This window comes from Marmota marmota, unplaced genomic scaffold (genome assembly GCF_001458135.2).
Source record: "Marmota marmota marmota unplaced genomic scaffold, marMar, whole genome shotgun sequence".
In the NCBI taxonomy this organism is placed as follows: Eukaryota; Metazoa; Chordata; class Mammalia; order Rodentia; family Sciuridae; genus Marmota; species Marmota marmota.
The window spans coordinates 33,705,104-33,717,912 of NW_026000093.1; positions in this window are offsets into that span (position 1 = coordinate 33,705,104).

Here is a 12,809-nt window from a genome sequence, read left to right on the forward strand (position 1 = left end):
GTCTAAAGCTATCATTCTTAGGGGAACATTTGTAATGAGCAAAAGTTAAAATGCTCTTCTCATTGTAACTTCCTTTCTTCAAAAAGAAAATTTCTGACTGCCCATCAGAGATACAAGGAACCAGTCACACATAGAATATAAAAACAAGTACTAGGTAACAGAAAAATAGAAGAAACCATTTTGCCTGCGGATTGTGTGTGTCTGTGGTTACCATATATAAACGTTCTGGGTTGAAGTTTTTGGAAAATTGACTCAATTCTTACAAGAGGAAATCCCTATTAAAGCTAACAGTTTTCACATGTTTCTATACTTTTTATGTCATAGGAAAAGCCAGATTTTGGAAAAATGTTGGCGTACTGACATATATATGTTGTTTTGTAACTTACAGCCTACACACTGCTTTAAATAAGACTCCTTTTTTTTTTTTTTGCAAGTGAGGGTACAACTAAGGTTAAGAGTTTAATCCTTTTGCTGGCAGTCTCACAACTTCTAATTGATAAAGCCAGACTAGAATCCACCTGGGAAGGCGGATTTTTTCTGCCCTATCAACTATTTACCATAGAAAAGTCCTTTTTCTGCCCTATCAACTATTTACCTTAGAAAAATAAGTCACTTTTTAATAAAACTTTTTATTATGTTTATGCCTATCAAAAAACATAAGGAATGTTAGGCATAATTACCTATCAGTGTATGTTTATTCGTATTTTGTGTTCTTTCTAAAGATCACCTTCTAAAAATACCTTAAAGTGATGGTATCAAATGCCTAAAATGTGAGGGACCAAAACCAAAATAAAACTAAACCAAAGCTACAGAAAACCATTAGATTATTTTACAAGAGCAGTGGTATTGACACATACTGAAGGAAATAAGACAGGCATAACTATAGTTTCTTCAATGTGAAGTTATTGATATACAGGCAGAAAACAAAAAGATTTAAAGGAATGACATTACAGTGTTTAAACCTGTAGGCTCTAGCTTTTTTTTTTTTTTTAATTTAACCTTTGTCTTATTTCTTTATTTACTTATGGTGCTGAGGTTTGAACCCAGGGCCTCATGCTTGCTATGCAAGTGCTTTTACCACTGAGCCAAAACCCCAGCCCAGGGTCTAGCTTTTATATTGAAATGGTGATATGAAGATACACAGATCAAGGAAATAACTTGATTATACAGACAGACAAGAGTAGAGGCATTATATAAAGTGAGGAGGCATGGGTTTGTTTCACCTCTTCCACCAACCAAGAGTGTAACCTTGGAAAAGTTATTTCATTTCTTCATGCCTCCTTTTTTTCATATGTAGATGGCCACTAAACCCAATTCAAAGAATATTTATCATCTGCTCAGCATCTCCTTCTGGGTACCACTCTTCTTCCATCAAGTCCTGGTTGGGCTCACAGTTCATCGTCCTCCTCTAAGCATTTTCAAAATAGAGCTAATTCAGCAAAAGTTGGAAGAAAGATCCTTCCCTCTATTTCTCAGTTACCTGAGCTGAAACAATGTTTTTTTAGGGGGAGGGGGCATTAAATTGCCTTTGAAATTTTAAAAAATTCTTATACCTTAAAGAATCTTGATTCTATTCTGTCTACTTACTTCATAGGATTATTGTGCAGTTAATGAAATGCAAAACAAGATAGCATAAGATATTACTAAGACAAAAAAGGAGCAAATTAACTCTCTAAAAGCCATATTTTCCTACAAATCAAATGAACATATAAAAAGAAAAATATTGCTCGAAGTTTTTAAAAAAGTTTTTAAAAATTCATGCTAAGACCATATTTCCAGTTTTTCTAACAATCTCAAAGATAAGTAAAATCATAAATGGAAAAAAAAAACCTTTCCAAAATCTTGGTTTTCCTGCTGAGATTCATATGCTGGCTCCTAAAAGAATTGCCCCAGGAAGCAGTTTAAATGAGTAAACAAAGGTAATTAGGGAGAAGAAAATGAGAGTACACATAAATAATTACAAACTGTCTATAACAAAACTCAAAGTCCTTGACCTAAACAAAGCCAGTTTTGTACAAATGATACTGCAGAACAGTTTCATCTATTCAATCTATTCTGCCCACTATTCAGTTTCTTTCAATCAAAACAGTTTGAAGACCTATGCTCTGTGGGCTCTTAAAGGAAGCACATGGCACATTTCTTTCTTTTTTTAAAGAGAGCACAATCACCTGGATTGAGTGTACAACAAAATGATGATTTTTGACAGAAAGTGGTAAGGACTATGATAAATGAACAAAAAATATGCTACTTATGGAAGAAAATAATTCTGAACTCTGGAAACATCCATGTTAAAGTTCTCATCTGATTGTCTTCCACTAGAAAATGGCCAACTATAACCCAAAGGCCAGATCTGTACTGCTTATTTTTATACAACCCACAAGCTAAGAATGATTTTACATATTTTTAAATTATTTTTTAGTTGTACACAGACACAATATCTTTATTTTTATTTATTTATTTTTATATGGTGCTGAGGATAGAACCCAGGGCCTCATGCATGCAAGACAAGAGCTCTACCATGATTTTACATTTTTAAATACAGAAAATTAAAAAAAAAATACTTTCTATTATACTTATAAGCTTTCTATTATATTCTTTGTGTATGTGTGTGAGGGGGTGGTTACTGAGGATTGATCCCAAAGCCTCATGCATGCTAGGCAAGTGCTAGACCACTGAGCTACATTCACAGTCCTACATTTTTATTTCAGTGTCCATAAATAAGGTTTCATTGGCACATAGCCACATTCATTGTTTATGTACTATCTGTGCCTCCTTCATGCTATAGTAGAGGTGAATCACATAGCCTGCAAAAGCTAAGATATTTACTACCTGACCCTTTACCAACTATAATTTTTTAAAATATTTTTTAGTTGTAGTTGAACACAATACTTTTATTTTATTTATTTATTTTTATGTGGTGCTGAGGATCGAACCCAGGACCTTGCATGTGCGAGATGAGTGCTCTACTGCTGAGCCACAATCCCAGCCCTATAAAACGTTTTAAAACTTTATCGGCCTGCATAATAGAAGATGAACAATATGGTGAAGTATTACTTTTATAAGTATGATTTTTATACTCAAAGGTATGGAAAACTTATAAGAATGAAAGGCATTTTTCTTTCCAGCATTCCAAGAAGGCAGATCAATCTTTACATCGGCAATTTGGATTCCTTTGCCTATAATGGTTCTCAATTGTTTTCATGCTTCAGGGCTGAAAGTGGAAGATCTCAGATATGTAGAAAACACTCTTACCTGAATTCTTCTTAAGAAGTGGAAAAGGGAAAAATGGCTTAAAACTGAGGGAGAAGGTGAGCCTTCCCCGAGACTGAGGAAATGGTTGGGAGAGAGTGTGGTTCAGAGATTTCTGTGATTGACCCTTATGTCTCTGTGGAATATAACACATTGGCCTTAGGAGCACCAAGAAGCATCACAAAGGGATCAAGCATTATGTCTTCAAATGAATTTGGACATTGGCCGAGTTAATTGCTATGATGTCAAATTATACTTTTTACTTTTCCCCCATCCTTCTACAATCATCATTTGACACTCCATTACAAAAAAAAAAATGTTTTATACTCTACTTATTTATTTATATTACTATGGGCTCATCAGTTGCTAACTTATTATCATAATTCATTTTGATGGTCCCATTTATCATATTCAGCCAGTGAATGCTCCTTTAAGCACCACCTGTCTGCATAATTTTGACCTATTCCAATCACTCTTTGCTTCCTCATTTGTTCGAATGACCAAAAAAAGAAAGGAGGAGAAGGAGAAGAAGCATTCCAGGTTCACCTAGTTCATTAGTTCTTTCTCTTAGAATCAGTTATTTCTCCATAGAAAAAGAAGAAGATAGAAGAAGGAGAAACAGAAGAAGAAGAAGAGGAGGAGGAGGAGGAGGAGGAGGAGGAGGAGGAAGAAGAAGCAGCATTCTAGGCTCATCTTGGACCTATGCTTACTGGAATAAGTTCTGTCCCCTAGAATCAGTTATTTCTCCATGGAGCTCTGGTTTCTTTTATTGAAAAATTATATGAAGAAATCATAATCAGAGTATTGATGCTTCCATATCTTTGCAGTGGGCAGAGATGGGTAACCTATTCATGTTTGCATGTACTGTTTTGTCTATCTGCCTGTGTATAAATATTCACATATCTCACCAACTGTATTTATTCTATATGTACAAACCATGAGTTCATGCTAAAACCATAGCATGGGGTTTAAATTAAATACCATAGGGTTTATTTTAATTTTCTGTCATTCTTACCTATTTTTAATTTCCTTTTCCACTGGTGAGAAACCAGACTCCTATTGGTCTAATATATCCATTTGGATTATCTTCCTTAACTGTTGCCATCTACTCACCCTAGCCCTGTCCTATGCAGGTGCCCATCAACCATATGGGCTGCTGCCATATTCATAGCTGCCACCTGCAGAAATGGTTGGTTTCCTCATCCTGCCCAGTCTGACTTTTCCTGGGATGCTGCCATCTTTCCTCCCGCTTCTAAGATCTAGTGATTTTTTTAGACTGAATTAGGAAGAAAATAAGGAATGATGGGGAGGAAGGTAAGAAGACAAGACGCCTGCAGAGTTTCGGATTTTATTCTGTAGAGTAGAAGGACTTCTCCCTACCACACCCTAATAACACATGAGTACATGCACATGCGCGCGCGCACACACACACACACACACATACACATGCACAATATGGTTTGTTGTAGGGAATGATTCTAGTGTCAGCACAAAAGTAGCTTGGAGGATGGAGGGGTTGCAGACAAGTTGGCAGGCTCAGGAAACACATGATGAGGCTTAATGATGGGATGGACACCCCTTGGATGACCTTGCACTTACTTTGACTCCTCTGACTCTATGAAGAACAGTCCAAAAAATTATATGCATTCTTCGTCTCTGTGTAGTTTCTTTGTGCACCCCCCCCCCCAAAAAAAAAAAACATGATAAAGCTATACTCCCTTGAAGTCTGCATTTCTACGCAGGAATGATGCCACACCCTTATAATCCCAGTCACTTGGGAGGCTGAAACTGAAGGATCACATGTTTGAGGCTAGCCTCAGCAACTCAGTGAGGCCCTATCTCAAAATAAAAATCAAAAAGGACTGGGGATGTAGCTCTGTGGCAAAGTGCCCTTGGATTCAATCGCCACTACCAAAAACAAACAAAAATCTTAATTTTTAAATTTTTTAATGAGAAGCCAATTAGATCATGAAATTTTTCATTATTGCTTGTGGAAATAGTCTTTTTTAACCCCTCAGTTACAGAAGCATTTATTATAAACTATGAATGAATATTTCTGACCTATTTATATAAAAAAATAGAGTACAGCAAATTCAATCTTCTACCTTTATATCTAGACCAAATTCCTGGAATATGTGGAGGTTAAGAGCCAGTTAATGAAAAAAATGGTTAACTCTGTGTAGTGAAGGAAAAGTAACTCCTTTGATTGATATGAAGCTGTTGGAGGTAATTCATAGGCTTTTGCTTTTTGCTGTGTATTTCTATAGCTAAGCTTCAGATGATGTTGCATATTTATCTTCATATCTTCTTCAACCCCAGTCCATTATTCAATCACACTTGGATTCCCATCCAGGATTATATATTTCTATCACATGGGAGATATGTCATAAGCATTTGCTGAATGAAATAATTTCTGAATTATAAAAAGCAAGCAAGGATTGAAACAAATATTTTAAAGCATGATTATCATTAGCATGACTCAGACATACCTAGAAGAAGACCCTTATCTTCTTGTAGCACTGCTCCCTGGAAATATAGGTGCTCCACAATGTGTTTTTAATTCAATTAAGCAAATTTTGTCAAAGCAATCTAGATAAATGCCTAGATATCTAGAACCCCTACTAATTACAGTCACAAGAAAGGGCTTTCATATGAAACACATTAAGGTTAAGAATGGTCAAATACAAATCACAAAGACAATAAAAATATCCAAGGGGTACACGAAGGCCTTTCACATCTTTTATGATATTTGGTTAAAATGCAAGTAATGATTAAAAATGAGAGGAAATTGTGAAATACAAGCAGGTGCATGTTTCAAATGGAAAACTGCCTAAGGCAAAGAAGGCACTGTGCTATTAAATTATAATCTGTCACTTTAAGTGTCAGCAATAGATAAAAGCAAAAATAAAAAATGAGGGGCTGGAGTTATGGCTCAGCGGTAGAGGGCTCACCTTGCACATGCAAGGCCCTGAGTTCGATCCTCAGCACCACATAAAAATAAATAATAAATAAAATAAAGTTTTATATATAAACATAAAAAAGTCAGTCTGCTAGTTTTCAAGAAGTAGTATTTATACTATCAAAAAAAACCAACTAAAAATGCAAGAGAAAGAGATGAAGAATGTAGTGCTTTTTTAATTATCAAGTTTAGTAGATTATGTAAATTCCCAAGCCATCTAAAACTAAATAATGGTTTTGTTTTTCATTGGAAATTATGTTCAGAGTCTACACAGACATTTTTGTTTTGGTTTTGGTACTGGGGATTGAATCCTGGGGTGCTTAACCACTTAGCTACATCCCTAGCTCTTTTTATTTTTTATTTTGAGACAAGATCTTGCTAAGTTGCTGACTCTGGCTTTGAACCTGTGATCTTCTTGCCTCAGCTAAATTTTTTGAGCCTACTCTTGTTCTACAGCAAACCCATTGTACTGAGGTCATACTTTGAATGACATGGGTATCTACATTGTGATAAATACAACAAAAAGTTTTGCAGACAATGAAATATTTTACAAACATTTGGCTCCTTAAAACTTTTTATTTTTCATTTTGAATTAGAAAAATGATGAAGCATTACAGTGGACATTTGGAAAATTCAGAAAAGTATAAAGAAGAAGAAGATGAAGAACCAGCAATCGTTGCATTCTGATCAGCCCTCATCATCTTTCTCTGACTTGGATTATTCTAATGGCGTCCTAATTGTTTCCCTAGTTGTTTCTTAATCTTAGCCTAGCAGCCAGAAATATCAGTGCTAAAATGTTGATTAGATTGTGAAATTCCTCATCTCAAAATCCCCCAATGTTCTTTCATCACTCAGAACAGAAGCAAGTATGAATAATGGCTTGTGAAGTTCCAATTGACTCCCCTTGACCCCTGCTGCTTCCTTATCACTCATTTATCACACCAGGTGTGCCCTTGCTATTGGACCTTTTTGCGTGGAGCACCCACATTCTCCCTAAATAGGAGCAAGGCTAACTCCCCACCTCTTTCAGGTATTCTCTCAAACATTATCATTCCAGGGAGAACTTCCCTAATGACCTCTAAAATTGTAGTCCTCCAAGATCCCTACCTCCTTCTCTGCTGTCCCATTATCACTATATAACATATAATTAATTTCTATCTGTCTCCTTCTGCTAGAATGTTAAACTCCATAAAGACAGGACTTTTGTCTGGTTTTGTTTGCTGCTATTGTTAGTTTTCTAATGCTGCATAACAAATCATATCCAAATCAAGTGGCTCAGAACAACCATCATTTACTGTTATGTTTTCAGTGGGTCTGGAGTTTGGAAGGGGTTAGGCTGGGTGGTTTTGGCTCACAGTCTCTTAGAGGTTTCAGTCATATGTAGTCTGGACTACAGTCAGCTTAAGGCCTGACTGGGGCTGCTTCCCAAGCAGCCACTCACATGGCTGTAAACTGGTGCTGGGCTATAACCACGATGACTCAAGTCCTTCCTAAATGGACCTCTCCACAGAGCTACTATAGTATCCTCAGAACACAGCAGTTGGTTTCCCTCATATTGAGTGTTTCAAGGGAGTATGGGAGAAGTCAGTGGTTTTTATGACTGAGTTTTTGAAGTCAAATGCCATCACTTCTGTTGTTTTTATTAATCACACAAGCCAGTTCTGATTCAGCGAGGAAGGAGACTATACAAAGAGCTGAATACCAGGAGGGGAGAATTACTAAGGACTGCCTGGGAGGCTGACTAGTGCATCTCTATGCCCCCTGTGCCTGAAACAGTGCCTGGAACACAACAGGAGTCCAAGAAATACTTCTAGGCAAATAAATAAGTTCCCCCACTCAGTAGGTTTTGATATATTTCTTTACAGTCATTTTTTCTAGACAACATACTATATTGTTTATTAAAAACTAGAACTTCCCTATAGATAAAATGTTATAATTATACATGTATACATATATTAATAGGTATAGTTTTAAAATAGGATATCTTAGATCTTTTAAAGATTAAAGCTTACCATATAACTTGTTTCAAACTGCTTCTTATCATTAGCATTCCTATTGTTTTTCAATTATTTTCTGTTATAAATACACTGTGATGAAAAAACACACGTTTATATTGAACCCCGACACAAAGAAAAGACCACCAACTCCAATTTTAAGTCAAATTAAATCAAGCTTGTAATTGTATACACAAAGGCTGGCCAGTGACTGTCTCACCTGCAATCCCGGGCTAGAGATCAGTACCCCAGCTTTCCAGGGACATGGTTTTATAACACCAAAAGTTGTAAAGGGGGTAGCTTGAGAACTTACAGATAACAGGATTTTGACAAGCATAATACAAAGGCAGATAGAAGGTTAATTATCTACATGGCATGATATTTCAAGGTAGGGAGTAAATTCAGATCCCAACATGGGAATTTATGAGATGCCAACTGAGGTTTCTGAGAGAGTTGTTATCTGGTCAGGGAAAGCCAGGCATGGGTGAGTTCAAGGCAGGGGCCAGGAATTCCAAACAAGTTGAGAAATCGCAGTCATTTATAGTAAAACAGAAATTAACTTTTCATGACTTTGTGACGAGATGGCTCCCAATCTTAAAATGGAATTAGGCTGGGTTCATCTGTGTAGAAATAGGATCTAGGGCTGGAGTTGTGGCTCGGTGGTAGAATGCTCGCCTAGCATGTGAGAGGCCCTGGGTTTGATCCTCAGCACCACATAAAAATAAATAAATAAAATAAAGGTATTGTGTCCAACTACAACTCAAAAATATTAAAAAAAAAGAAATAGGATCTAAAGTTATGACCATTTAAAATTGTTGATTTAAATTACTAAGTTGTTTCTAAAAGATCACATATTTTACATTTAGGGGTGGGAGCACACCTATTTGATACCTTTAAAAATGTTAGTAAGAAATAAATGAAAAAAGTTTTTAAAAAATTATAAATTATATTTTTGTATTTTGTTTTATGTTCATAGTATCGCTTTCTTTTCTTGTTTTTAAATTAACTGATTGTTTAGATGTTAAAACAGAAAACAATTAGAGGCAAGGAGAAAAAGACAAAAGGAGTAATTGATAATATTAAGTTTTTGACTTGTGCAACTGTGTGGATTGTGGTGCCATTTAATAAGTTAGAGAAAACTGGAGGAATCTATAATTCCCATTTCAGACATTTTAACAGCAGCTGTGTGTAATTAGTTCAGGTAGAATGGTGCTGCCCAGTAGCCAGTAGGCTCATGTGACTAGTCTGAATTCAGATATGTTGTTGGGTTAAAATACACACCAGATTTGAAACACTTTGTAGGAGAAAAACAATGTAAAAGATATGATTGTATCACTAAGTTCCAGTCAGAAAATATAAATCATACATTATTTCGAACGGGGGAAGGTTTACTGTGAAGAATTATTAACTCTAACAAGAAACACTCTAAGATGGTCTGAGAACTCTGAAGAATTCCCTGAGCCTAAGGGAGTTTCTAATGACCAACTCGTTTGGGAGTCAGCGCCTCTCCAAAACTGAGATTCAGACCACTGGAGAAGGCATGGTTGCAACTCAATATGGGGCAGAGAAGTTTGCTGGGTTGTGTAGGTTAGAGCTGGCCCACAGTTGGCAGACAAGCAGGCAATACCACTGCAGGGCATTTGCACTGGTATTATAGACAGGTGAGCTAAGGCTGGTGTGCAGGCATTCACATGTGCCAAAGGACTCAAAAATTTGGGAACTGACTCTCTGGCTGTGTCATGCACAGCCTAGAGTGCACATGGTCCAAGTTAGAAGAACCCCTTTGGAGTTCAGGCTGGTGGGCAGCCATGTTGAGTGAGTGGGGGCATTTGCTTGCCCATAGGGTGGCATGGGACCTGGACTGAGTTGCTTCAGAATGGGCATTGAGATGATCACTAGGCTGGGGTCAGGGCCTGGTGAGCAAAGGCACACTCTGGTTGTACAGGTAGATGCCCTAGAGGTCTTCATCTGGATGGGTCAGGTAACAGCTCAGCAGCACCAAGAAGAAAACAAAAACACAGAACTCTGTAAACAAAAAAAGAGATGTTCCTTTCTCCTGCAATGTTCTCCTACCAGAGGGCTTGCTGCAAAAAAGAGGGTTTTCAGGTTTCATGATCACAGAACTGGTAATGCCTGGTGAATTTAGATCTGAGAGGTAATAAATTGATAACTAATGCAATTAATGTTTTAAAATATTGATTCATATTGAAAAGATAATATTTTGGATACATAGGATTAAATAAAATATATCACTAAAACTAATTTCACTTTTTTTATTTTTCAGAATTAACTAATGAAAATTTTGAATTTATATATGCTGCTTACAGTCATAATTTAACTCACATTGTTTCTCTTGGATTGTGCTAAACAGATGTCTAAGTTAGATAGCTTATGTGCACAGAAATTGATGGAAGTACCTAGGAAGAGAGTGTAGAGAGAGGAGGGCTCTTAGTAAAAAGTCCCCAACCCCCTACATTTAAAGGTTGGCATGGTGAATAATTTATCAATATGGGCTATGAGATGCTCAGTTATGAGGGTCAGATAATTGGAGATGTAGCTCACTGGTAGAGCACTTGCCTTGCATGCTTGAGGTCCTGGGTTTCATTCCCAGCACCACACACACACACAGATGTTGGATCAGATATTACTCTGGAGTGCTAATGTTAATATTTTGGGGGAAGAGACTAATATTGCATACAACAGAAAGATTAAAGCAGATAGCTTTGCCTAGTGGGATGGGCTTTATCCAATCAGTTGAAGGCCTGAATATAGTAAAAATACTGACCTTTTAAAGAAGAGAAAATTTATGAAACCACAATGCAGTTAAGTTGGGACTTTGGTATTTTCCTACCCTGGGACTCAAACTGAAATATTAGTTCTTCCTGAGTTTTGAGCCTTCTGATTTTTGGAATGAAAATATCTTCCATCAGCTTTCCTGGGTTCCAAGCCCCCAGCTTGTCTCCATAATGAGATGAGCTGATTACTTATAATATCTATCTATCTATCTATCTATCTATCTATCTATCTATCTATCTTCTATTTCTCTACAGAACCCTAATTAATAAGATTGTACAATTGCACATGGAAGGATGAATCTGAGTAGTGTTATAGTGGTGAGGGGGAGCAAATGGGAGATATATGAATGTTCAGGGATCGATTTTCCCATTAAAGAAAAAAATATTAAAACATGAAAGTATGCTGATAGTAGTGATGAAGAACAGGGGGTGGATTTAGCAATGTAGGCTATGAAAGATATAATGGAATGTTTGGTGGGAGAGGGAGGTCTTGATAGGTGTTTAGGGCCAGTGCAGCCAGACTTCCATAGTGGAAAGGTAGGATGCAGATGGGGAATTTCTTGAAGTGACAGCAAATCTCACCTTCCTTAAGGTGAGATAGGGATAAGGGCACTGCTCTTGATAGAACAGTCTGTCCTTCTTAAAGAACAAAAAGGAGTGGATTAACCTTGTACCAGCCAATAATGGAATACCTGTAGCACCCACAATTTCTCTCTTGTCATTATTAGAGTTGACAGCTATAGTGACACTGACTTATTCAATCCAAGTCAAGAGGGACTATTAACTATTTTTTTTAACAGCCGAATTGTTCTGGACTAGATTATTTGAATTTTTCTACACTGATCTGAAAAAGTTCATTTCCTTTTACATTAATCTTAGCTTTCTTTTTTTTCTCATTGATACTTTACTTACTTCTGTAACATGATTACCAAATAGAGTATGAATATGTTTCTAGTAGGAAATTGTGAAGATTAAACTAAAGAACAAAAATGTAGAAAGTAGGTTTTAGCAATGTGTTTTTGTGCCAATATAGAACAAAAGAGATGTTTGGCTCTAGCTTCTGAAAGCTATAATCTGAGAAGAGATTTAAGAGTGATTCATTGAAGTTACCCTTTCAATTTTGGCCTAAGAATCCTCATCTTGGCATGAAATCTAGGTCACTTGGGCAAGTCCTTTAAATTTTTTTTGGACTCAATTCATCCTTGGGAGACTGCATTATTCAACCCTAACCTTAGGATAACTTTAGGAATGGAAAATTAAAGAAATTGAAACCCCATATAATATCAATGCTGTATAATCAACACTCCCCACAAGATAACAAATGATAAAACATATCTGTGCTTAATAAACCCCAGCTGCACAAATCATAGAACTTGATGAGGGAAAACACAGGGCACAAATTGTTGGAAAACACCTTGGACTTGGAACTGTGCAGATTGGAGCTATGTCCCTGACAGTATGCTTGCTTCTCTAGGTAACTGGACAATCTCGCTCAACTCACCTCCCCATTTGGTAAAAATCAGAAGGTAAGAGATAATTAGCTTCACATTTGGAGTTTATAAATAGAATGCCTGAAAAAATATGCATCTCAAAGAAATGCTATTACATACCCTAAGAAAACAATATTAACTCATACTTTGATATTCTTAATATACAATTAAATTAAGTACTTTTATGGCTAGGTTTGACATTTACAAATGCTGCTCATTATGATACACAGTATCTGATTAATTAAAGTGGAGAGCCCATTAAAGCATGTTTTGTTGCACCAGAAGCTTAACCTGGATCTAACCAGTGTTACAGAGCACAGAC